This window comes from Macrobrachium nipponense, chromosome 1 (genome assembly GCF_015104395.2).
Source record: "Macrobrachium nipponense isolate FS-2020 chromosome 1, ASM1510439v2, whole genome shotgun sequence".
NCBI lineage: Eukaryota > Metazoa > Arthropoda > Malacostraca > Decapoda > Palaemonidae > Macrobrachium > Macrobrachium nipponense.
This window is the reverse complement of record NC_087200.1, coordinates 146,664,299-146,687,535: the sequence shown is the minus strand read 5'-3', so window position 1 is coordinate 146,687,535 and position 23,237 is coordinate 146,664,299. Positions and strand designations below refer to the sequence as shown.

General features: G+C 36.8%; 1 protein-coding gene across 1 annotated transcript in view; it reads right to left on the bottom strand.

The window, feature by feature from the left end:
• Positions 1–23,237, bottom strand: part of LOC135218966 (synaptic vesicle membrane protein VAT-1 homolog) — a 104,792-nt gene that overhangs the window by 19,671 nt on the left and 61,884 nt on the right.

Genomic DNA, 23,237 nt, shown 5'->3' with positions numbered 1-23,237 from the left:
CACAACAAACCCTCTATTTTTACATAGTTTTCTGTATGCTTAAAAATTCCCATATTCTCTATGTGTAGACCAAAAAAGAAGAACCCTTCCTTCAGTGCCAGCAGATTGCCCATGCATCCCAGATTGTACAAGTTCACCAATAGAACAATGGATCATTTATTGTGGCTGTAGAGTTTTCATAACTTACAACTTGTCTGAGAGATTTGATTTTGCCTACACTTTCTTCATTCAGCCCAAGATCCACAGTCACTCATTTGCGGTTTATTGCATATTAAAAAAAAATTAAGTAGAGAACATTAGAACGTTCATCTGCACTGCAACTGAGGTCAAGTAATAACTTTAGAATTAATGGGCCACCAGACTTTGCATACTGGAAGAATTTGTGAATGAAATAGGTCCATGATTTCAAGGCTCCCTAGGGGTCAGTGGAGAGGTAAAGAATTATTCTAATGGCAAAACAAGTTGACAGAGAGATTGTTAAAATGGCACATGAAGTTGAGGAAGACCAGGTTTAAGCTCACTTTCTCCTTAGTCTAAGCAGTACTCCAAATTGTTTTGTTACTTTTCGCATGTACGTATTGGTAATTATATATTTAAGGTGCACAGCATTTATATCTTGGTTTTGGTCATATGTGTCATTAATGTGAATTTATATATTTTCTTACTGAACCTTCCTAACAAACTTTGTCTCTTTATCCTTGTATTGTTTTGTTACATTATTGCCTGTTTTAGTTATATTGCTACTGTATTGTTTGAATAATATTTGATGAATGTTTATTGATTATATATTGAGTTACTTTTCAAGAATAAAAATCCCTCTTCATAGATGTAGAGGGGTTTTCAAGTTAAGATATGCCATAGCTTCATGGCCAGATATGATCAAGATCTTTATATTCTTTACTGTTGCTGTTGGGGTCGAATGTTTTCCCTTGATTATACTTGTACATATACTATAGACATCTAGGCTTTATTGTTCTTTTTATTTAATCAGACAACATTACAAGCATTCTACGAAGGTTTCTAAGGATGTTGACATTTCTTATTCCAAGATGCCAGTGGTTTCTAGTATGATTCTGTTTGTAGATCGTTTTGCAGCCCATATGAATGACAAGGTGTCAAACTATAACTCATTCCTACAAGTTTCAGCCTCTTAGAGGATCAGTGTTTTCAACACATCTGGGATGATTTTGAGGTGTATGCCTTTCCCTCTTTCACCATCATTCATCTGACACCAGAGAAGGTTTGTCACTGCTAATGTGATGGTGATGAATAGGGCCTCATTGTCCTCTTTAGGAGTGGTTCCCAGACTGTCTTAGAAATATAAGATCTGCCTTCACCAGGTACCGCAGACGAAAATGTGAGTATTATCGTGTAGAATTTCGAAAAGCGAGAGCTCATTTTCGCATGGAAATCAAAAAAGCACGAAAAGAATCTTGGACGATATTCATATCTTCACTAAATTCGAAAACTCCTCTGACTCTAGTTTGGAAGAGAGTTAGAAAAATAGCAGGCAAGTTTACTCCTTGTCAACCTCCCGTTATCAAAGGTGACTGGTTGTGAGGTAGCAGGACCCCCAGTTAGTGGCAAATGAGTTTGCTAATCATTGCTAATGTTGCGAAGAAAAATGATGATAGAACCCCTATTCAGCTCAAAGACGGATAATAGAACAGGTCGAAATTGATTTTAATACCTTAAGAAACATGAGCAATACAATTGCTCCTTTTACTATTAGAGAATTTGAATCGGCCTTGAATAATGTAATGAATCAGCTCCTGACTGGACGATATAACATAATTGTTCAATGATTAAGCATACCCTCCTGAAAAATACCAAGGACTTTTTTTTTTTTTCAAAATATTAAGCCTAATTTAACAGAATTTACCGAGAACATATCTTCCCCAAGCTTTGGGAGAATTGTTGAAATTACTGCCGTTTGTGAAACCTGGAAAAGATCCATTCAAGACAAAAAATTATCGTCCTATCGCATTAACTTCTTGTTTGTGTAAGATCATGGAAAAAATGGTGAACACACGATTGATGTGGTACTTGGAAAGTACCAGTGTGGTTTCGGAGTATGCATTCCACAACTATGTATTGGTACGAATATGTGAAGCTTTTGCCAACAAGCAGCATCACATCACATCTGTTTTCTTTTGTTTTGTTTGACCTAGAGAAAGGCTTTATGAATACAACATGGAGATATTGGCATTTTGAGGGTCCTTTATGAATGTAACCTGAGAGGCAATTTGCCCCTCTTTATTAAGGCTTTCTTAAAAAATAGGATATTTCAGGTTCAGGTTGGAGCAACATTGTCAGATGATTCCCCAATCAGAAGAAGGAGTACCACAGGAATGTGTTTTAAGTGTAACCTTGTTTGCCTTGGTAATCATGGGGTTTCTAAAATAATTCCCCAGATATATAACATACACCCTTTTTGTTGATGACCTATCGACCTTTCCTTTGCAGCATCAAGGATGGCAGTGGTCTGAACGCCGCCTTCAGCTCTGCATTGATAATATAGTAAAGTGGGCTGATGTTAATGGTTTTAGATTTTCCGCCAGTAAAAGTGGAACTATGCACTTTTGTCGTATAATGGGGAATCCACCCTGATCCAGATCTATTCAGTCATAGGCAGAGAATTCCATGTGTTGGGGTGAAACAAGGTTTCTTGGCTTGATTTTTGATAGCAAGCTGACCTGGATTCCACATCTGAAATATATTAAGGCAAAATGCTTAAAAGCAATGAATTTGCTGAAGCCGTGTCACACTTCGTGGGGTGCAGACCGAACTCAGATGAGATTATATAAAGCCTTGGTCTTTTCAAAATTAAGTTACGGGTGTGAGGTGTACACTTCTGCAAAGCCAAATAGCCTTAAAATGCTCAACTCAATTCATCATGGAGGAATACGGTTGTGTACTGGAGCATTTAAATTATCTCCCACCGAGAATCATGCTTGTAGATGCTGATGAGGTGCCACTGGATCTTCATTACAAGCGTCTGCTGGTTCGGAGCTGGTATAGATTCCAGAGGCTACCTAAGTCTTTACCAGCATTTGTATGATGAAAGGCATTGGCAGAGTTATGAAAATCACCCCAAGCAACCTCTTCCATTTGCTTTTAGAGTCAATACCATTGTTCGTGAATTAAACATGCCAAGGGTCGAGATTTTACCAGCAAAATATTCAGTTAGTCCCCCCTGGAACTTCCCAGAGGTAAAATTCTGCAGATATTTCAATTTTACCAAAACAGAATTGTCCAGTGAGGCCACGCGGTCAATATTTTTAGAACATTCCTTGCAACATGATGACTCCACTGCAGTTTTCACGGACGGCTCAAAGTCAGATGCTGGCGTCGGCTTTGGTGTAGTCTTCCCTGATGTAGAGAGGAGTGGCAGGTTATCATCTGTTGCATCAATTTTACAGCAGAGTTATATGGAATTTTAAAGGCTTTTAAAGGAAGTTTTAATTCGGAATGAAAGTAAAATTTTATTATATATTGTGACTCCAAGAAGTGTTCTTCAGTCACTGGAATCTTTTAACCCTTTAAACCCTCTGATTTTAGATATATTGGAATGGCTGCTTTTACTAAAAAGAAGAGGGAAAGAAATGAAGTTCTGTTGGGTGCCTTTCTATGTTAGGGTGGCTGGGAATGAGAAAAGCTGGCCAACTTGCAAAGTCTGCTGTCAGCTCCCAGAACCCACAAGATGCCTACTACCATATCGGGATTTGTATCCTCTAGTAGGTCAGAGAATTAAAAATGTTGGCAGTCCCAGTGGAAGGATATTTTAAACAATCAAAAAATGCGTAGTATCACGTCTTCAGTGTCTCCTTGGTCATATCCATATATGCCAAGGAGACAAGAAACGATTGAGGATTGGACATACAAGACTCACCCATGGGTTCTTGATGTCTCGTGAAAATCCTCCGTTTTGCGAGAACTACTGTGCCCTTGACTGTGAGACATTTGCTGGTTGAATGTCCCATACTTGGGAATTTGAGACATAGGTTCATGTCTTGGGGTCGTGACAGAGTAGGTAATTTATCCTAGCTACAATTCTTGGAAAGGATTGTAATATAGAGCAGTTATATATTTTTATGAGGGAGGCGGGCCTCCTTAACCAAATTTAAATTATACATAGATTGTCTATGTAAGAACTTTTATATATGAACAAAATTTTTATATAATATATTTATATATTTTTTATGAAATTTATCAAAAATTTATTTTTTTATATTTAATTTAATTTATTTCAGCGTCAATTACCCAAATGTTGTGACGCCAGATATAATACACAATCAATCAATCAATCAATCCCAGACTGTCTGGCCCAATTGAGAGTTCTCCTTACCAGCAGGCCGGTTGTCAGTGGAAGCAATAGAGGCCATATTTCTAAAAAGAAATTTACTTCTAACTAATACCAATACATAATAATAATAGGTGGTGAATACTCTCTAAAAATGTTGCAATGAAAGGACCCGTGATTCAATCTAAGCCTCTACTCTGGGAGGTAGATTTTTTTTTAACCCTCTTGTACCTATCAAAGAAACAAAGATTTTCATCAGCTATTGAAGGGTATTGTTTGGCTTTAGCTTAGGTGTTTGAAATATGTGGTCTAGGCTTGGGTGCCTCACTGAAATTAAAGAGGATTTTCAAGCACTGAGAGAAAGGCACCTCCAAGATCTCTTAAACCACCATGTTGGGAACTTGATTCCTTAGGAGCCTGACAAACCCTTTTTATGATCTCCCCTTGAGAGATCTTACTCTGAAGCTGCTTCTTGGAGGGAAAGGCAGTGCCATATTGCTTGGAAGGCAGTGAAGAGAGAACTAATATGTCCAGCATATGTTGGAAGGAAGTCAGGTTGGGCTCCACCCACCTCCTTCCCCATTGGATGTCTCCTGTTGCCACCAAAACCTTGTGCTATTAATAACTGGACTCTAGCTGGCGCTAGAGAAATCTCCTTACATTAAAACCTCAGGTTTGTTATGTATGAAAAATACAAATTGATTTAAATTTTGTCATTTTTATTAACTTTAGCCTCTACTTGGCATGTAATTGGGATATATGCCCTTTCAAATCAAGTTACTACATGAAAATTAGAATAATATTTTAAAGTCTGTACTGCACACTTTTTCCATTTTATCTCTTGCCCTGTAGGCTATAAATGAGGAGAACCTCCTCCTCAACTCTTTCAGAGCTGAGGAGGAGTATCTTCAGAAAGCAAGATGCCTGGGGTTTCTCAGTTATTGAGATCATTTGGGGTCATTAAGCAGTTAACAATAATGTTTTTCCATTATGGCCAAGACAAATGACATGAAGAGCTTATTAGCATGTCCTTGAGGAAGAAGCCTCCTGGGTGAAAATGAGTGATCATGAAGGAAGGACACTATCAACTTTATTGTTTAAAAGAAATCTGGAAGTCAGTACAGAACTATTTTGAATGCTTCTTCCTGGAGATATCACAAACTTTTATAAGATTTTTTTTGTGAGGGCTCAAAATTCTCTTGATATAATCTGTGGCACTCCTTTGGTAGTAGCTGGTCAAGTTTGACACATTCCACTGTGCGTGTGTGTGTATGTGTGATTTTTGTATACGAGACTTACCCAGTAACTATATAGCTATAGTTTCCAACGTACAGCAGCCTAATTCAAATTTCGCAGGTAGCGCTTTGATTGTTCAGTGTAGATATACAGTGCCGTCCCATAACGGCAATACTAGGAACAACTTAGCAAAGCATTTCATTCTGTTTCCTGCCGTGCTTGACTAAACATCAAGTGCTTACAGCAGCTTGTTGTTCTTTTTCCGGTTATATCACCGGATTTCGGTAGTGTTACGCAAACACTGGAACGCATTCGTAGCAGGATGAGTTTTGTCCTTTGTTTAATTCAGATTACGTATCATCAAGCCGGATATTTGTATCCTCCGGGAGTAGTCCATGACTGTAACACCATTCAATTAGGCCTAATACTTTTGCATATGTGTTTTACTTACCGGGCTTATGCTATACGCAAGTCATCGGTTAATAATTGCCTTAAGTAATCGTGATTTTACATCATTCCTTTAGGCCAAGCTTTTGTGTTTAGATTTTGTTTACCGGCCATTGGTCATTAGCCTGACACTGGTGAGTAATTACCTTAAAATAATTCTCGAATGTTATTCTATTCTTGTATCTTTGAACCTTTGCATTTATTATTTACTTACCGGGATTAGGCTACTGCATGTCACCGGTTTATAGTTACCTTTAAAAGTAATTCATGAAGGTTGCACAATTCCCTTGGGTTATACCTGGCTTTTAGGATTTTGTTTACCAGCCATAGGCTATTAGAGTCACAAGCCGTGGGTAAATATAGTTACCTTAAAATAATTTGTGAATGTTAAGACATTCTTTTAGGCCAAACGTTTGCATTAGGCCAATACATTTTGTTTTGTTTACTGTGCTTTTGACACTCTATCACTTTCCTTTGCAGAAACTGAAAGTGTGGAGGTTGATAGTATTAAGGAGAGAGTGATATTAATATTTGGATATGGGGGCTTGGAGAGAGAAGTCTTACATGGCCTCGGCCCACAGAGGTATTTCCTCGAGTCACGCAATTGTGAATGTTTCACATCTTTCTTACCAAATAGCCTTGAGCTCGCTTGACACACTATAGGAGCATGTCACAGGCGGCTATTCACGTCCTTTAGACTGGAGCACAGGCCACTCTAATGCTGAGAGTCTAACCAATTAGCGGGGCACGTAATCGGTTACCGATTGTAATTACTTTCATTCCTGATAATTTTTATAGTGATTTCTTTTTGAGTAATCGGTATTTGTAGATTTTCTTTTATAGAGTCAAATTTGCTTTGAGACTTTAATATGAAAACGTTTGTGATATGAATATACACGTATATATATTTTAGAAGGTTATGTTATTTTAAAATACATCTGAATATATGAAATGCTATTTAATATATTTGTAAATAATATTTGTTTTATTTGTTTAACACTAATTGGAGAATAAAAGCAGTGTTTTTACATTTCTTTAGTCCGATTGGCTTCGATACCTGATGCGAAAACAACTTGTTGATATGAAATTATTATCATTATTTTGGAGTTATGCATACATTTACATTATTTTTAGATGCATGTCTGAGTATATGAAAGGCTAATATATTCATACATTATGAATGTTGCAGGCCTAGATGCCAGAATTCCCTGTAGTGATATATAGAAAGTATGTAGTTAGTAATCGATCACTTATCGATTATTTTCATGAAAGTAATCAGTAACCGAGATTACCAAAGGTGCCAGCATTTCTCCTCTCACCTCCCGTCTGTGGCCTGCCAATTCCCTTTGCCTCCCAAACCTAACGCCAATTCTCTCCTTTTACTCCTTCGATCTTTGTCATTTGCTCCCGCACCTGGTTCCATCGCTTCCTTCCTATGCCTTTGCCAGCTTTTATTTCGATTATCGTGAATTATCAATGTAACACTGACGTTTTGTGCAGTGGAGGAGGCGGCTACTTGTCCCTCGATTCTGCTAGACATACCGGAGGTCCAAGGGAGGTCGGGGGTTTACATAAGGGTAGTCACTCCCTCAGTCGAACCTGTTGCTTGTTGGTCCCCGGTATCGACAACGACAACCAGCCACCGGAAAGGCATCTCTGTATGTATCTTAGAGGAGGTGGCTATCTGGCCCCTTGGATCTCCTACACTTAAAGGCACTGTCCTGCTCCTTCTCACGGCCAAGAAAAGCCTAGGAGAGGACATACTGGTAGTCGAAGGGAGTCCGAGGGGGTTGCCCCTGGTAGTTGCCATCTCAGTCGAACCTGTAGCTTTTCCCAGGTATCGGCAGACATCCATCGAAAAGGCATCTTGTTGGATGTGTAGTGAGGAGGGTTTTTCCCCTCTCGGTCAAACTTGTCGTGAGTTTATAAGTTTCGACGGAACGCCACTGGAAAGGCGTATCTTAGTTTACAGTTGTCATCCTATTCCAGTGGCTCATCACCGAATAGATTCTTTGGTCTCTTGACCTCTGAAGAGGTATTATTCAGTTCACTCACAATCGATGTTTGACTCGCAACTTGGCTGATCCGACTCTCGGTCAATTTTCGACTCACAACTCAGCTGATTTGACTCACAATCAATGTTTGACTCATAACTCAGCTGATTCGACTCTCATTCAGTTTCCAACTTGCAACTCAGCTGATTTGACTGAAGGGAGTCCGAAGGGGTTTTTTTCCCCCTTGGTTGAACTTGTCATAATTTATTAGGATGTGACTGAATGCCGCTGGACAGGCGTTTAGCGAATGGAGCTCAGTAGGCATCAGATTAAAGGAAGGTTACTTATTTTACCTAATTAGTATAATTTTGAATGCCCTGTGCTAGCACATAGACGTTGGAAGCATCCTAAGCCACCTTTTATTTCTGATAGCCATTCCTCTCTCAAGCGTTTGCAGCCAGGTGTGTCGACTCACTCGCCTTCACAATGCTCTTAAAGGTGGAGATACAGACTTGTTGTCTGCTAAAGAGGAAGGGAATTAGAATTCTGATCCTGCGTTTGTATATTTGAGCCTTCTCAAATACTTTTTTCCTAGACGCTCATTAGAATAGTACAGATTCTCATGATGAGCACCAGGTATTAGTGCCTATCCTCTTGAATCTCTCTTGTATTGGGCGTTTTTTTTTGTGAGAGCGTGTCCCCCCTACAGGCGCTCTGCCCCATCTGAGGCATCTGATGCCGGACGGCACATTCTCCTCGTTCATCTTCAACACTAGGGCACCTTTCGTTAGCCACCATTCAAACAGAAGTTTCAATCACTAGAGAGACATCTGGTGAGAAGTGGCAAGTTCTCACAAACTTTTTGCTTAGTGAACTCTACTTGACACTCACATTCCCTTTGAAGTGAAGAAGAATTAGGCTGAACTCAGGACAGCCTATCGGGCTCCCAAGAGTTTCCGATTTTGATTTTAATACGACTAGTGGTATTGTTTTGGCAACAACACCACAGTGTTGGCATTATCACTGGCCAAGGGGGTTTTCTTTCCCTTTTGATTGTGTTGGACACTCTCAGCTTACAGAGTCAAGTAAGGAGCAGAGTACTGCGTTCTTACCGAGTTTTTGTTTGTTGTTGTATTGTTTCTCTTCTGTCGAGGATTAACTTCTAATTCAGATCTCTGCCCAGCCATCACAGACTCAAGTCTCTGGTTGGCTCTGGATTCTCTCTTATGGTTGATATTTTGTGCTCCACAGTTGCTATTGCGAGAATCATTGGACAGAGATGTCTCATTAGACGTTATCTCTTTCTGTGTACCCACGGTACACAGAAGTCTGTAAGTCTTCTGATATGTCGCAATTGATCCATAGGCCACTGCAATGATATAGAATGATTTTTCGGACAAAAACAACGTGGTTTGTCTCCACATTCTTTCTTTTTTCTAATTTGTAAAGTGTTCAGTTACTAGTTGTTAACCCCGAATTGGAGTGAAGTTGGAAGACGTAGCCTGGTAACTCTGCTGCCAGTGTGAAGAGAAGAGTTCCTCCCAAAACCTGTCATTTCCACTGTCTAAACGTGTGGTCTTCTAGTTTTATGTGGACTTCATAAGAAGAATAACCTGTACATCCTTAGTTTTCAGGTGTTATTTGCTCTTTACGCCCATTCTGCCATCAAGCTGCTGGAGGTGTAAGCAATCTGTGCTTAATATATTTTTTATGTTGGCTTAAAAAAAGTTTCGAAAATTTTCAGTACCTCGAGACCATTTTTAGTGACTGGCATGTCATCACGGAAGGAAGCACAGGATGTTCTCCTATTATCTCTTCACCTTTTCAGTAAGGTGCTGAGTATTGAGAGTCAGGGTGTATAGTGTACCTGAAGCACCCACCACTCTCAGTGGATGGGTCTTGACTTTATTTCAGTGTCAGTGTTTTCTGGTTGTTCTATTTTGGTGCTATGCCCAGGGCAAGGGTGTGCACCTATCATACTTTGTTAGCCATAGGAGCATTCCCCTCGCTGCAAAGTTTCTCCTAAGTATGAGGCGACCCTTGGCTCTACTGTCATGCTACTACGAGTCGAGATGAGTGCCAACCAGAGGGAGTGTTCATCTTCATAGCTCTCTTAACTAATATGAATGACAAGTGTTGTTTTTTTAATGCTAGCAACTTTTCTATTTTCAAATTCATTACATGATGTAATGCTTTGGAGTAGAAATGTGTCCATGATCCCACCTCCTTTCAATGTGAGATCAGCTATATAGGTAATTACTGGGTAAGTCTCATATACAAAAATGATATTTATTATAATAAAATAAGGTTTTGTATATACTTACCCAGTAATTATATGATCAGAACCCACCCACCTCCCTTCTGATGGACATTATGCATGAAACAGAATGAAGTGCTTTGCTAAGTTGTTACTAGTATTGCCGCAGGGGGATGGCAATGTATATCTACCCTGAACAATCAAAGCGCTACCCGTTAGATTTGAATTAGGCTGCCATACATTGGAAACTATCGCTATATAATTACTGGGTCGGTATATACAAAACCTTATTCTATTATAAAAATATAATTTTTTGCTGCTTGTTTATTCATTTATTTATATATTTTTTTTGTAACAAAGTTCCTTTTCGTCTCATCACCTTCATTAGTATTCAAGGCTCCTGAGTACCATGTGATTGTTATTCCATTAGTTCCATTCATTCCAGGAGGTCCAATGTTAGCCATTATAAAACCACTGCATGTAAACTCGCCCAAGTAGCTATCAAGGTTCTGTAAAAATTAGATTCCCTTTCCCTCGCCAATCATTGCAGCTTGGAATCAGGGTTGCATGAACCATATGTTGGGACAGAAAAAATTCATCTCCTCTTTAATGAATTGTCTGGAAATTTTGACATTATGCAAGAAGGCTGTGACATACAAGTACGTAATGGGCTTGTATGGAACCTGTCTTTTAAAAATTATATTTTTATGGCGCTTAAATTATGCAAGTTGTAACTACAAAAAAGTTTCCTAGTAGACATTTTTTGAAACTCTCATGGGACTTTGTCAATAAAAATCCATCAATTACTTTGTGCAGCAGGCTTAATAAGTCCATGTAGTATATCACATGTTGAGTAATAGTTCAAAACTTACCAACCTTCTATTCTCTAGTATATCATATTTATTAAAAAGGATAAAAATGACAAAACATGTAGCTAAATACTTAGAGGTATTATATCAAATAATGAAAATTGCAATATCACAATTTTTAAAAGTAAATTGTATTTTTCATAACTACAAACCTGAAGTCCTTTACAGTGGGAATTGCTTACAGTGAAGCTGGAACATTGCTGTTAAAACTCTTGAACAAGGTTGTTAGGCAGTAGTAACTACTATCTGGTATCCCCGCCTGACGGGAAGTAAATATATTTCGCATTGCCTTTTGGCCCAGTTTCAGATTAAGGGGTAGCATGAGGTGGGCATTAGTGAAAAAGAACCTCAGGTTTGTATAATTAGAAAAAATACAATATACTTTCAAAAATTGTGATTTGTTCCTACACGATATACAAACCCTCTGTCCTTTACAATAGAAAGACTCCCTTAATGGAGGGAGGAATCTGAGTGTCTCTAGAACTGACTAGAATCCAGCACACCTGGGCTACTCCTCTTAGTCAAAAGAGGGAGGAGTGCACTGCCTCTGACAAATTGATCAGAGTATAAGAAATGCAAGATCAAGAGTAAGACTTCTGGGCCTCTTTGAAATGAGTGAGGAATCGTAACTCGTACTAAAAAGTCTAGTAAGAATATTAGGAGTCGAAGACATTAAGGCAGAGAACTGAGAAGGGTTTGCTTTATTGCCAAAGTCTCCTTCCTCCCCTTGCTAGAGGCAGGAGCAGGATTGCTTCTATGATTCTAACAAGAAAAATAGAAGGGAAGCTCAATGTGTAGACTACCACATCAGGCGCCTGCCCAGTAGGTGTAGGTCTGAGTCCTATTCTGAACCCAAAGGAAGAGAGATGAGAAGCCTGTCACACTTTTACTGTACTGGTAGAATTCTTTTACCCTCTGACCGCTCATGATTTCAAAGAATCTGAGCGCATAGCAAGCGCCAGAACTTCTGATGAATTCAAGCGCTTGGTAAGACTCCGGTCTTGTAAGAATAATCATCGGGAATGTCTTGAGTGCTCAGAATTCCCAAGAATCCGAGCACCCGGCAAGTGCCAGAAATACCAAGTAAATCAAGCGCTCAGTGAGACCTATATCCCATAAGAAGAATAATTGGCGGTGCCATCTCTTGCCTTCTGTGTACTTGTGATTCCAAAGAACCAAGCCCTCGACAAGTGCCAGAAATTCTAATGAATTCTAGTGCTCGGCAAGACTTCCAAATCTCATAATAACAATCATTGAGAGTGTTGTCTTGCCTGAGTGCTCAGAAATCACAAGAAACCAAGCACTCAATGAGTGCCATAAATTCTAAGGACTTTAAGTGCTCGGTGAGATGCCTGAATCTCGTAAGAACACTTGTCGGGAGTGTTTTGTCTCACCCGAGTGCTCAGAAATCACAAGAAACCAAGAACTTGATGAGTCCCAGAAATTCCAAGAAATTCAAGCACTTGGCGAGATTCCTGAATCTCACAAGAACGATCATTGGGAGTGGTCCTAGTTGAGGAGGAACAGGCACAGAACCAGTCTTAAATGTAGACATCTAAGAACTGGATCAAGAGTGCAATTCAATAGAATGTGCATTCGAGGCTCCCAAAAATGCTAGACACCATTGGAGAATGGGAATTGGATCCCTGCCACAGAGAGAACCACTGCCTCCTAGGAGAGATGTATTACCTTAGAAGTTCCATGGAGCTACTCAGAATCGAGGCATCAGGTGGGAAGCTGCCGAGCGCTGGTGAGCACTCAGCGAGTGCTAGCAGTTGTGTTGGTAAGAAGAGACGGAACACGTGAATGTCTTGCCCTTTCTCTCTTCCTGTGCCTGATCTTGGACGATGAGAGGTCTCTTTGTCAACAGTTTGGGATGCTTGCAAATTGTTAGAAACACGAGCACTCAGAATGATTCAGGAACGAGTGGCCGACACAAGACCAGTTTAGTGGTGAACCTTTAGACTAGTGACCCGAATACAAACCGAAGCTTGCGCTCCTACAGCTCCCAAAACACAAAACCCTGGGGTATGCAAATCGGTTCCGGAGCCCGAAGATTGGGAGGAGTTGGATAAGAAATCCCATTGCCTCCTCGGGAGGAGGCAACCCCTTAGAAATCCTCCAGGATGGCCTCTTGAGGTGGGCGGGTACCCTACCTCTTCTTAGGCCAAGGTGGCCAATCTGGTTTCCTGGGACCTCCTTGAGCCTCAGAGAAGGAAGGGAAGGGCAGTGGAAGATGACATTCTCCACAGGGCTTCTGCTACAGTATGATGATCAAACATCAGTAGCAGTAGAGACAGGAATCATGGCAGCTGGGAGTAGAAGCTGTCCCGTGATAGGGACAACAGTGGAACTGCACACACACTCAGTGCTGCTGCAGCATGCTGGAGTGTCACAGATACACTCCCAAGGGTTAGGATAACCAACACGGTGAGATATCCAAACATATAGTAATGCTGTGTTCTATGGCTGCTCACTGTTAGCTTGAAGAAAAAAGAAAATACAGTGGTCCCCCGTATTCGCGGGGGATGCCTACTAGACCCCCGTGGATAGTTAGAACCTGCAAATAGTTGGAACCCCTATAAAAATGCTTTAAACCTCCTATTTTGTTAGTTAAAACTCAAGAAAACCCCACTAAAAATTTTTATACATGGTTTTTTTTAATAGTTTTATCACAAAAAGTGCATTTTATGATGAATTCGATAAAAAAAAAAACAGGAATTTGTGGATATTTCTTATAGAAGAATACCGCGAATAGCCAAATTTTCTGCGAATAATATGGGAAAATGTTCCAGAGAAAAGTCCGCGAATCCAGAGAACGCGAATAAGGGGGGTCCATTGACAGTGGTACCTTGACCTACGAGTTTAATTTGCCCCGTGGCCGAACTCGTAGCTCGTTTGCTCTCACATCAAATAAATTTTCCCCATTGAAAATACTTAAAATGCCTTTAATCCGTTTCAACCCTCCAAATGCCACCCCATATTTTTATGCTTCATGTTATTAAATAAGGAAAATACATTTCTAAATAACAAATATTGTATGAAAACATAATAGAAAGAGTATGTAAAGATATAATAAGGTTTTATACAGTGTTCAAGTTGAGATAATTTGTTTTACGATAATCCGATTTTACGAGAGACCAGATTACGATATTCTAACTTTATCCCATCTTCTAGTTAAATAAATTCAAAAACAGGAAAAGAGAATGATGAAAGTATTGTTTTACCATTATACTCGTTGCAGAAATGTGTGCAGCCATAAACAACCAAACGAGAAACAACTTTTTTGCTAAGTGCAACCGAATTGGATAACAACAACAGCCGTTTGGCTTGTATTTCAACCATCGTAAGAGAGTAAACAATTACCGTAGTTAGGTTATAAATGACGATATGTAGCTCAGGACTGAGATATTTTTATGTAATAACTTTATACGCTATAGATCAAAGATCAACAAGGAAATATTCTGTTAACTTTAAACCAAGTTGTAGCTGAAGCTGATAAAACTGTTCAAGTTGCTATGACTATTATCGTGCATCAGCAATAAGGATAAAACTCCCGTAAACTTATGCCATCAAACACAACCATAGATAAAATTTAGAGAAAATAATTATAATCAAAACTACTACTGGGCTTGATAGAACATATTTTACTGTTGTTTTCACGCCGATAAAAGATAAATAACGTAAAGCTTGTATTACAGTGAAATAAATGTGAAATAAGCGAACAAATTCTTGTAATTTTTTTTACTCAATAAATATGCTGCCAACGTAATCTGTTGAAAAAAAAAATTATTTCATAATCACAGCGAGATGTATTCAAGTCATATTTCGACTTAGAAACACGTCGTTTAACAAAAAATGACCTTGTCTCATAAAAGTCAAGTATCTAGATATTTGTTTAAGCTAACTAGAACTTCTGCAAGAAAATTTGCTCAGACTTGATTTAAATATGGCGAAACAAACTTGTATTCGCCATCAGCTGATTTTCAAACCAAAACATTGACTGCTATGTTAGTAGTTATTTTATAATACAATAATATGAGAATACATACAATATTATTGAATACAGTAAAGTAATGTATAAGTTTGTGTAAAAGATTCATGGAAAAGATGCATATTTACTTTTTCTTCTTTGCTTTCTTAATTTTTGTCTCTACGCCATCTACGTAGCAGCGGCATATCAAGCTCGTACCTCAATTTTTTGCTCGTGTAACAAATGGCAAAAAATTTACCAAGTGAACTCATACCTCGGAAAACTCGTACATTAATTCACTTGTAGGTCAAGATACCACTGTATTATTAATAAAAAGAGACTCCTCTCATCCTGAGGGGCACTGCCCTCCCAAGTGAGCGAAGACCCCTGTGATTGTCACCCAATTGCTAACGCCCACCCCCCTCCTCTCCACCCTCCTTACTCGACAAGCTAGCAAAGGGGGCAAGGGATCGAGATATCTCTCCCAAAGGAGAAAACAGGAAAAGAAAAGAATACCGGGAGAAAAAACAGAGGGCGAATGCTCTGTAGTTTTCTCCTAGTAAACTCTCCTACAGTGCAAGTGCAATTGCCATATTCAGTAACCAACCAACATACTGTCGCGCCCTTAGTATCAAAGGGTGTGAGGATGTGATAGTGGTGTACGTATGTTACACCCATACTGCGACCCTGAGACACTCATGCTATGGTAAGGCGGTTGCAAAGCTATTACAAAAAGTGGGTTAGAATATTAATAGATGTTAAACAGTAATTCAATATATAAATCAATAAAGGAAAAGATCCCACAAGGAAAAAGTGAGTTTAATGATAGTCGGACAAGACCTCACGAAAACATGTCTGTATTGCATGACGGCCGGAAGCAAAGTTGAATGTTTGCGGGCAGGTCTCCCTGCCTACTACTTTGTTCAAGAGTTTTAATGGCTGTGTTCCTCCTTTGCCATAAGCAATTCCTATTGTAGAGGACCGAGGGTTTGTATATCATGTAGGAAATAATGAATCTTTTATATTTTTTGCCCTAGGTGGTGTTGGTTGGGCAGCAACACAGTTAGCAAAAACTGTACCAAATGTGACTGTATTTGGGAGAGCATCATCTCATAAACATGGATTGATTACTCAGAATGGGGTGGATTACCCAATTAGCCATGATCAGGTAAGTTTCTTATTTGCATAAATTTTTAAGTCTTCAGTTATTAGTCTAGGTTTCAGAGAAAAAAAACTAGAATTAATATAATCTGTTAGATGGTGGGAGAGATTTCATTTTAGTAAGATTTGCCACCCAACATCTCAAGCAGTACTGAACCTCTGATTGGATTATTGCGTTAATTCCCTTATGTTGTTAATGATAAGTTGCTTTGTTGTAATTTCTGTGATGGCTCAGCTGATTTGGTCATGAGTATTTATATAATACAAGAATAATGTTGAAATAATCACTAACATATGAGTACTAGCAACAATATTTCATTTGTAACAATTTATTTTTCCAGAATTATTCTGACATTGTGCTGCAACACCGCAAGCAAGGAGTAAGCATTGTTTTGGATGATTTAAGTGGAGCGGACTTCACAGTTAGCCAACAACTTTTAGAGCCACTTGGAAAGGCAAGCAACTTTTAGTATTTAAAAGAAATTGTGCTAACTTATGGTAATTGTATTTTTGACATAGAATTATCAAATACATAAAGTATAATAAAAAAAATAAATTCTGCAGCTGAAATGTCCAAAGTATCCCAGCATCCTTCTAAATATTGAGGGGCTGTGCAACATCTGCCATTTTTGCATATAACGTATTTTGTAATCTTCAGCTTTTCTCACATGAATGAATTAAATGATAAAATCAGTGACTGGTGCAGTTACCATGTACTTAATCATGTTTGTCTTTTAGATAGATCCCTGACTTCGTCACAACCAGTTATGTTAATACATAATTAACATTTTCACTCCCTTGCTCGGGTCCTCAAGGACAGGTCCCAAACGGGAATAGCGCGCGCTCTAAACAAACGCTCTTATATAAATTTTTTTTTCTTTCTTTTTGTACCTAAGTTTTTCATATTATATTTTATTTCCAAGAAAAAAGTCAAGTCTTTTATAACTGTTTTATAATAAACACCATTTAAATAGTTTATCAAACCTTAGGGTAAATAATATCTTGATTTTTTATAGTGTAGTCGCTGTTTCGTCCTCTAAATACCTTCATAGTGTGTGCCAACTGCCAACTGCCAGCGGCCCGCGCTGGCCGGGCTAATATCAAAGAAATATCTTTTAGTTGGGTATTATGTCATAATGGTAAACACGTATTATGTCATAATGATAAACACTAAGATAAGTGATAGAGTATAATGTGCCTGTACCCAGTTTTCAACATCTAAACCTACAGAAGTGACTATTGCACATGTGCATCGCCCATCTTGTTTTATGCTCTGGCCGGCTAAAATACCAAAATTCAAGAATCCATTAGGCTACTCCTTTGGTCAACACAGTGCTACTTTATTTCGAGAATTTTTCTTTGAGGTTGCTCTCCAAAAATCATGGAATCTCCAAAGTTGAAAGTTAAGTGCTTATTTTTAAGATTTAGTAAAACATTTTGGTTAAAAACTGTGGAACAAGAACATTTTAATTTGAGTACAAAAACTGGTGTTTTGTTACCCCATCCTGTTGTTTAGAGCACTTGATCGGTATACATGTTCCAGGCTAGTCTTTACGAACGCGAAAAGTGTTTTTAAATAATCTTGGGAGTTTTTTGCCTTAAGAGTAAAGAACTACTCCATTTTGTATTATTAATTTAGTCTTTTCAGATAACGGTGTCTACAATTTCCTAGGCAGTAGCAGGAAGAGTAATTTTAGACTAGGAAAGGCTATTATTGGTAGCCCGTAACCTAATATTTTGGTGATAAGTACCTAGCCTAGAAGTAGATAAACAGTCTACTCCAATTTACTTTTATTTTGCCATATTTAGTATGACCGAAATAAACCAAGCCGGATAATTCCTAGTATTTACCTAGTAGTGAACCCTTAGTAACAGTATTAGTTAAAGTTGTTAGCCTAGCATACGTATTCTAAGGCTAGTCAAATTGGCAACAGGTGCAAAATGTAATACTAATAGGCTAGTCTGAAATTCGGAGCTACATTTTAAGTGGTGGCTTTTAAGTAACATTTTGAATTGGGTGCTGAAATTGTAATTCTAATTAGTTAGTTATTACTCTAAGTTGTGCTTAGAGTAAGTGTTGATTTACCTATAAGGTAAAATAACCTTACATGAAGGTTAGTGTTGGTATGATGGTTTTAGTATATAGGCTAGTTTTTCAGTAATATAAACTGCTAAAACTATTTGAGGCTTAGCAAAAAATGTCTTGTTCTGCTATGATTTAGTATCCTATCCTATATACATGTATGTGTATGTGTATATATAGTATATATTATATATATATATATATATATATATATATAATATATATATATATATATATATATATATATATATATATATATATATATAATATATATATATATATATATATATATATATATATATATATATATAATATATATATATATATATATATATATATATATATATAATATATATATAATATATATATATATATATATATATATATATATATATATATATATATATATATATATATATATATATATATATATATATATATATATATATATGTGGCGGTACTTACTCTTCCGCACACAGCCCTAAGGTAATGTGCGCCGACTTGGAGGCTGTACTTTGGAGATTTAGACTTATAAATTTTTCTTACCTTGCTGAAAGCTCTTGATCTGGAATTAGTAAAAAGGGTTATAGTTTTGGATGAGAAATGAAGATTAATGTGAGCTCATTTCTTTATTCTTTGTTCGGGGTTCTTACAAAAAGTTTTTCCACCTTCTGAGTTACTGGGCTTTTGGACTGATAAAACTTAATTGGCACTTGTTGCAATTACGAGTCTATAGGCACGAGGGAATACCACTGAGTATTGATTGTCACTTTTCACTGTCTATGGACTTGCACACCACACTTTGTACTTATTCTTCTTCGCTGGACTCTGTGTCTTTCTTCTTCTCTGTTCGGCTGATGCACCACTCGTCTGTTCTTTACTCGTGGTCTCCCCCCTTTTCTCCACTCTGTCGTTTTCTTCTCTGCTCTTTTTTCTCTGCTCTCTGTCTGCCTTTTTATTCGGATGATATCTTCTTAGCACCGTCTTTGGATTTCTTGGATTTGGACTGGGTGTGGTAACTTCTGAAAGACTTCTTGTGTCTTAGTGGCTACCGACATTATACAAACCCGCCTTCCTGTCATGTCTTTTACAGTAATTTGTAGGCTTTGAATTTGTATACGCCTCCTACTTGATGTGTTGGCTTTTGGGGGTGTATCCCTTGGATAATCTCGTAGGTCATTTGCTGATACCCCTTTTGGGCTGTCTTATGACCAGCACTCATGGCTTTTGATTCGTCGATACCAGAGGCCTATCTTTGGAAAGGTGGAGCTCTGAAGAGTTTGGTACTTCCCTCTTTCTAACAACGGTACGGACAGAGGTTTTTTGGGGGAGATGGAAACCAGATGTCTGATGGCTAAAAGCCTAATGTTTTGAGTAACAAAATCCCTTCGCTCAGAAAATCATTATCCATTTCGTGCCCTTTTCTCTCTTATTATATGTGCCTTCTTTCTTTAAGTTTTATTAAGTTATTACTCTTTGGAATAACGACACTGTGCCACACTATTACAGTTATATATATATATATATATATATAAAATAATATAATATTATATATAGATATATTTATTATATTCTATATTAATCTATATATATATATATATAACAAATGTAGAGCAAACAATAGAGGTTATTTTAGATAAAATTTTTATTGAACCTAATGACACTTATTTTAACTATGATCGTTGCCTTTTTAAGAAATTGTTGCAATTAGCAGTGCTGGACACTGCCTTATTTTTAATGATCTCTTGTATAAACAGGTTGATGGAAGGGCAATGGGATCACCTCTCGGTCCCACGTTTTCCAACATTTTCATGTGCTCCCTGGAGGAGGACATGTTGGAAAATTGCCCCCTTGGTTTTTATCCTCTTGTGTATAAAAGGTTTGTCGATGACACCTTTGTTCTTTTCAAATCAGCTTTCCATGCTGATCAATTTCTCTCATACATCAATGAATTGTATCCTAATATCAAGTTTACATTAGAGAGAGTGGAAAATGATCGATTACCATTTTTGGATGTTTTAGTGTTTCGAAGTGGTGATAGTTTTAACACTTCCGTTTTTAGAAAAAAGACGTTCTCTGGTCTGGGTTCAAACTTTTATAGTGCTTGTTTTTATAATTTTAAACTTAATTCAATTTTTACCTTGCTCCATCGAGCTTACACTCTAACCTCTTCCTGGGATTTGTATCATAAAGAAATATTGTTCCTGTTTAAATATTTTTCCGATAACTGGTTTCCCTCACATGTTTTCTTCAAACATTGCAAGAATTTTCTAAATAAGAAATTATCGGACTCCCCTTCCATAAGCACTGTTCCACGAAAGAAACTATATGCCAGTATTCCATACATCCAAGACAACAAATTTAGAAGGAATCTCAAGTCTGCAATTGAAAAACACTTTAATATGTTGCAAGTTATATTAATCCAAAAAATCCCCTACAATAAGATCACTTTTCAAATTAAAGACAGACTCTGCCCAATATTGCAATCGTCAGTCGTATATAAATATACTTGCCCCAGATGTGATTTGGGGACTTACGTGGGTTCGACTAAACGATTGCTAAAAGTCAGAGCTGATTCACATAATGGTGTAAGTCATTGTACTGGCTGCAGAGTGTCCAATCCAGAATTTTCAAATATCAGAAATCATGCAAAAATTTGTAAAACCACCATCAATTATACTGATTTCTCTGTGTTGGGCTTGGGCCAAAACAAGCCGTTTAGACGAACTGCTTATATTAGAGTCGTTGTTTATTAAGCAGTTAGTGCCCAAGTTGAACTCACACACTTCCTCTGTACAGTTGTATCTGAGTTGAACCGGCTTTCTTCGCTGCTTCTCCCTTCTCTCCGAATCACTCAGTCTTCAACTTTTTAGTCTAGCAGGTGCTTTTTAAATTGCTTTCATTTTATGTATGTTTTTTGTATATTCATTGAGACTCTTAAAGTCAAAGTTATGTTTCATGTATTTTTAATTTGTGTTGTTTCTCTTTTAGCCTTGATGATGTAACTGTGTTACGAAACGCGTCGGCAATAAATGTACTATCACCTGAGACCGGCTATCTCCTTGTCACCCTGTCCTTCCATATATATATATATATATATATATATATATACATATATATATATATATATATATATATTATATATATATATATTTATATATATATATATATATATATATATATATATATATATATATATATATATATATATATATATATATATATATATATATATATATATATATATATATATATATATATATATAGATATATATATATATATATATATATATATTATATATATATATATATATATCTATATATATATAATATATATATATATATAATATATATATATATATATATATATATCTATATATATATATATATATATATATATATATATATATATATATATATATATATATAATATATATATATATATATATATATATATATATATATATATATATATATATATATATATATATATATATATATATATATATATATATATATATATATATATATATATATATATATATATATATACATATATATATATATATATATATATATATATATATATATATATATATATATATATATATATATACACACACACACACACATCATATTCAAAGCATTATGTTGCTACCGACTTCCGCGTGTTGGAGATCCACAAAACAACAGAATATTCTCAAACAATCATGAGAATAGATGCCCCAAACATGTGCGGGAATGCATCCTTGCTGCAGACCTACTTGAAGAAGATGCATTTTTCCTTTCCTTTAACCCTTAAACGCCGAATGGACGTATTAGACGTTCAAGTCAAAATGTCTCCCGTATGCCAAATGGACGTACCATACGTCGACTCAAGAAAGTTTTTTTTTTAAATTCGCGGTAAAATACTTATAGGCCTACCAGCCGAAAACTTTTGAATCATGCGCCTTGTGGGATGCTGGGAGTTCACGGATCAAGGCGTTGTTTTTGTTTACAATCGTTACAGCAGCGCGCAAGCGTGAATTTCTTTCTTATCGCACTAAAAAGTATCAGTGACACATCTCAAAAATTATTTCGTCACTTGGACATAATTTTTGCACCGTTTTAAATTATTCGTTACATGAAGTATTATGGAAATGTGCGCAATTTCATTTAGAATACAACAAAAAAATACTCATGATTGTAGCTCTTATCGGTTTTGAAATATTTCCATACAAATAACGATAAGTGCCAAAATTTCAACCTTCAGTCAACTTTGACTCTACCGAAATGGTCGAAAAACGCAATTGTAAGCTACAACGCTTATATTTTAGTAATATTCAACTATTTACCTTAATTGTGCAACAAATTAGAAGTCTCCAGCACAATATTTCGATTTATGGTGAATTTATGAAAAAACATTTTCCTTACGTCCGCGCGGTAACTCTTCCGAAAAAAATCATACATGCGATTGTGGTAATGTTTGCACCATTTTAAAATTAGCCGTTGCATAAGGTTTTATATATGGAAATGTGCGCAATTTCATGCACAATGCAACTAAAAACAACCCATGGTTGTAGCTTTTATCAGTTTTGAAATATTTTCATATAAAAAATGATAAGTGACAAATTTTCAACATTCGGTCAATTTTGACTCTACCGAAATGGTCGAAAAACGCAATTGTAAGCTAAAACTCTTATATTTTAGTAATATTCAATCATCTACCTTCATTCTGTAATAAGTTGGAAGTCTCTAGCACAATATTTCGATTTATGGTGAATTTATGAAAAAAATAACATTTTCCTTACGTCCGCGCGGTAACTCTTCCGAAAAAATCATACGTGCGATTGTGGTAATGTTTGCACCATTTTAAATTAGCCGTTACATAAAGTTTTATATATGGAAATGTGCGCAATTTTATGTAGAATACAA